Source organism: Centruroides sculpturatus, unplaced genomic scaffold (genome assembly GCF_000671375.1).
Source record: "Centruroides sculpturatus isolate CEXI.00-Female unplaced genomic scaffold, Cexi_2.0 scaffold947, whole genome shotgun sequence".
In the NCBI taxonomy this organism is placed as follows: domain Eukaryota; kingdom Metazoa; phylum Arthropoda; class Arachnida; order Scorpiones; family Buthidae; genus Centruroides; species Centruroides sculpturatus.
The window spans coordinates 152,865-158,340 of NW_019385124.1; the positions used below are offsets into that span (position 1 = coordinate 152,865).

Genomic DNA, 5,476 nt, shown 5'->3' on the forward strand with positions numbered 1-5,476 from the left:
TTGATTAAAAATGAACTGACATTGTTGATTTTTCTTCTTCAAATTCTGCAACTTGAAAAACTTCAAACAACACATTCCATTGATCTATTATGCAATCTACACATGTTGATAATGCTAGCCATCGTGTTTTGCTGGGACTTACAATTTTAAGCTGTGAATTTTTCATATAATCTTGGAATTCAGACAGTATTGATTGTTGCTTTGGACTTCTAGAAAAATATATATATAAACTTCGCAAACTTTATTATTACATTATTATTTGCTAACAAGTGGGTTTTAAAAGATTCTTTGTCTCCCATCATTGCATTTCCATTGTCTGAATAATAACCTACTATTTGACTTTTGTTTATCTGATATGCTTGCAAAACATTTACTCCAATTGTCACTTAATTTTGAGTATTTAACTAATTTTATCCATAGTAATAGTCCAAGAAATTTTCTCATTTCCCCTATGTTTGTGTAGGTTTGGAGGAGTTGTAGACACCACTTGTGGATCTGCGAGGTGAGGAGGCGTTGACCTTTCAGTTAAAGGTGAACACGCTCGCTTTTCCCGCGAATGTTGTCAGAATGATGCGAGAAAGCCCTTCCGTATGGGGGTTCTGGTTTGCAGGACACAGAGACTCACACAGAGACCAAGTTATGAATTCTACGCATTTATTGAACTAAAAACATGCTTACAATAGAAACACTGGTCTGTCCTTCGAAAAGATATCGTACCAAATGATGGAGTGTCCTTCCTGGAGGCATGTGAGTCCTGCAACAGAAACGTTTCTCCTGCGTAGGTCGATGAGGGTTTTCCTTTTCGGCAGCTGGAGGAGGAAGTGGGCCACGTGGCACAAGAACTACGGCAATCACGGTGTTCTGGTGGAAGTTGATTCCTTAATTTAGATCTCGGAGAATTCTATGATGGGAAGTTTGGTCCGTAAACTCTTCTGCCGTACTTAGTTCGTTAGCCTTTTGCCCTGATAGTCCCGAGCTGACTCAACCGGAATGTTTGCTCCCAACCTCCACGTGTTCTTGGGATCTCGGGCTTTTATCACCTTTTTCTTCCCGAAATCCTGAGATTTTGGTTGGTTCGAATGTTGGTCCCCTGGAATTGTATTGGTCCTTGGTCTGGTGCCTGGGACGCAATTCGGGCTGCGGGGTCGCCGAATATCTTTGTCTGGGCCATTCCTTTCTGGAGTTGGGTCAAGCCCTTTCCTGGTTGACGGACCTGTAAATCTTACCTAATGTCTATTTTTCTGTCCCGGAGAAGACGCAGTTGTCCCAGCTGCCGCCCCTCTACAGGAGTGTCAGCAGGTCTCGCTTTGAACTCTCTGCAAGGATACAGTCCAAAGTTACCCGGCGGACGATCCCTCACTCGTTCTCACAATTGACAATTGCGGATCTGTCAATTAGGTTTGGAATGCGACAATTATATCATCTCGCACCCTGTTCCTTGGTCACACCGGTCCTATTTATGTAATAAGTCACCGGTATAATGACTTTAGCCTGACAGTTGGTTTTTTGTCTGGAGGGTGTGTCTCCAGACAAATTTTTGTCTCTCTCCATAATTTGTCTCCTCACATTTGTCTCTCTCCATAATTTCAGCCTGCTACTTGCAGTTAGTTTTATTTGATAAAGTTTGTGCAGCAATAATAAAATATGATTTTTAGAATGATTATATAATGTATTTATTAGACTCAATGTCAAGCTCAATTTATATACACACATACATATAAATTTATTATACATACATAGATGTTTTATATTTCATGTTATTTTTTAAACTTAAACTATAAATATTTTATATTTTTTATAAAAAAAAAAAAAAATAAAAGTTATAAGAAATAAACAAAATTACAGTTTAATATTACTTTTTAGAAGATATTTGACAACTTTTTTGGCAAAGCAAGTCATCAAAATTCGGTTGAATGTATTGAGCTGATGCAATTTTTAAAATTGATGATAAATGCTGATCGGTTAATCTTGATTTTTCTGAATTCTTGTTATTTTTCATTAAAGAAAATAGTTGCTCGCATAAATAAGTGCTTTCGAACATAGCCAGTATACGCGTAACAAATGATAACATTTTAGAAAACTGATCTACAGATAAATATGTATAAAAACCCGGAATTCCAACTTCCATATATTTTTGCTTCAGCAAATTATATCAGATTTCAATTAATTTCATTTGTAAGTTTTCATCAACAATTTCAATATCGATAGATACAGGTTAAGTAAAAAGACGAAATTGTAATTCACAGCTTTTAAAATCAGAAAATCTTCGATTGAATTCCGTTTCTAACAATTTAATTTGGTGAGCATATTCTGTAAGTTTTAATTTAGGTGATTTAAGCAATAGATATTGACAGCTTTCAAAGTGAGACAAGTATTCTTTTTCTATCTGTTTTCGCCAAAGTAATAATTTTTGTTTGAAAGCGTTAATATTATCAAATAGCATTGTAACAACATGATTTTTGCCTTGAAGCTTAAGATTAAGTTGATTAAGATGACTTGTTATATCAAGTGAGAAAGCCAGGTCCTTTATCCATTGTCCATCTTTTAATTCAGCACATTCATAATTTTTTGTTTTCAAGAAAATTATGATTTCGTTTAGCAATTTGAAGAATCGTTTTAACACTTTATGACTCGGAAGCCATCGAACTTCCGTATAATATGGTAGATCGGTGTATTCACATTCTATATCTTCCAGAAATGAAGCAAATTGACGATGATTAAGTCCACGTGCTCGAATATAATTTACAATTTTGGTGACTATTTTTAAAACACGTCCAATATTTAAAACTTTGCAGCACAGTACTTGCTGGTGAATAATACAATGAAAATGTTCAAAATTATTATTACCATGCTGTTTGCATGTTTCTTTTAATCTTGCAACAACTCCTTTAGTAATACCGGTTATGGTAGGTGCACCATCAGTTGCAACACAAACCAACTTTTTCAATGGTAACTTATAATTCTTCAAAACTTCCATAAGTGCATAAAAAATATCAGCTTTAGTGGTTGTATTATGCATAGGAATGATTTCCAAAAGTTCTTTATTTATTTTTAAATTAACATCGCATCCGCGAATAAAAACGGCCAGCTGAGCGATATTTCAAATATCTGTACTTTCATCAATTGCAATAGAGTAGGCTTGAAATGTTGATATTGTTGAATTATGCTTATTTCTCAAATTTTCGGCTATTTCATCAACTCTGCTAGCTACAGTATTTCGACTTAAACTTACACTTTAAAATTTTTTTATTTCTGCTGGACATACTTCCACCGTATTAATTAAGCATTCACTAATAAATTCCCTTTCAGTAAATGGTTTTGATCTACTTGTGATTAAATGTGATAATATATAACTAACTTTTACAGCAGCTGTATTGTCTTCAACACATTTAGTGAATAAACTTTGTTGTTTTTGAAGAATTGATTTCAATTCCGACAATTTGTCTTCACTAAGTTTTTCAATATATTGGTCATAGTTTCTTTTATGATTTCTGTCATAGTGCCTTTTAATATTATATTCCTTAGGAACTGAAATAGAGTTGTTACATATCAAGCATAATATTTTATTCTTGTTTTGGACACAAAAATATTGCAATTCCCATTTTTCTAGAAAATTATCATGTTCCTCTTCAATTGATTTTTTCTTACTCAGTGTTCTTGAAGTTTGATTATATTTTTATTAAATAACTTTTTAGTTTAATATGAATAAAAAACCAAAATCCACATTAGAGTTCAAAATATCATTTGCAAACTTTGTGACGACTTGTACAAATGTGATGTTCAAATATCAGTATGGCTGATGGCCACACAAAATGTGTCGTGTCTCGGATTAGATTGCTTCGCGTTCTATCATGTTTCTGATTGTCTGGCGTTTTTATCTCCATTTGGCTTCGGCCGCTGTTTTTCATTTGACGCCTCGCTCCAGCGCGCAGCGTCCCAAGCAATCATGCAACCACACACGACGCCAGCGTGAAGCAAAAAGTTTAAACTTTCCAACTTCAAACGTCGCTTGATATTTAAAAATTTTACAAAGTCTCGGTGGGGCGCAACCTATGTATTGGCGGGCTGCGTGTTTGACATGCCTGGTCTATGGCCATTGCTATTACGTCATCTACGTGAATTGCTAAATACAAGCATCTTTTATGACAGAGAGACAGAGATCGGCTACACTTCTTTTAAATCCTTTAGATAGCGACGTTGCATTGAATTTTTTATTCCATTCATTCAAGCCATATATATTTTTCAATAATTTGCAAACCATGTCTGGCGATCCTTCTTTGTATCCTTCAGGTTGTTTCATGTATACCTTGTGTGATAAGTCTCTGTTTAAGTAAGCTGTTTTGATGTCATAATGCTTAACTATCATGTTCTTAATTCCGGCTATAGTTAGGAGTGTTCGAAGGGTGGCAGTTTTGATCATGGGGCATATACGTCATCGTAGTCAAAGCCATACTTCTGTGTGTATCCTTGAGTGAACAAACAAAAATTGAAAGCAGTTCTCTCTAAATCAAAGAGATCAGAGACTCAATCCATGAGTGAGTTCTCTGATATTTCTGATGAAGAGAATAATATGGAGGGGACCCAACCACCCTCACCTTCAAAAGGAAAATTTTCAGTAAAATTGAAGAGGGACACTTTCGCGAAGACTGCCGCCTCAAACACATAATGGATTACAAAATAATCCAATGAAACTGTGTTGGTTTCTGCAACAACTTCTCTGACATTAAACACTTGACATCATCTACCTGATCTCTCTGTGTGGCATTCCAGGAGACTCATTTGAAACCTGGAGAAAGCATTACTTTAAAAGGATTTGATTACACCGCATGGATGATAATAGCCACAATTGTGCCAGTGGAGGTGTGGCTATTGTAGTTTCAAATCACATCCCATCCTTGCCGGTACAAATAACCACTGATTTGCAAGCTGTGGCAGACAGAATTTTTATTGGAGTAACTGTCACAGTTTGTTCTATATACTTGCCACCAGATGTCAGAGTCAATGAGAATGAATTGGATGCATTAGTTGAACAGCTGCCTACTCCATTCCTTTTACTGGGTGATTTTAATGGGCATAATCCAATGTGGGCCAGTCCGGACATCAACCGTTGAGGCATAGTCATGGAAAGATTCATAGGCAATTATCAACAATATTTATTTAATACTGCAGAAGTGACATACTTCCATGCCCCAACAAGAACATTCACTGCTATTGATCTATATTTAGCAAGTCTAAACATGTTTTTACCATTTACATGGGAGGTTGGATGTAATCCACTCTCTAGTGATCACTTCCCAATATTTCTAAAATACCGAGGCAGAGAAAGCTGTGAAACAGCTTGTCTACAATGCTGGAAACTGGAAACGGCAGATTGGCGTGCATTTTCCTTTTTGGCTAACATCACTGAGGAAATGGTCAATACTGCTGATATTAATGACGCAGTGGAAGTTGACACTTCTAGTATTATACAGGCAGC

The 5,476-nt window shown here is 35.8% G+C and overlaps 1 pseudogene; it reads right to left on the reverse strand.

Annotated features, from left to right (window-relative positions):
- Positions 1-1,839: 1,839 nt before the first annotated feature.
- On the reverse strand, positions 1,840-5,239 carry LOC111635103 (annotated as a pseudogene).
- Positions 5,240-5,476: the final 237 nt, after the last annotated feature.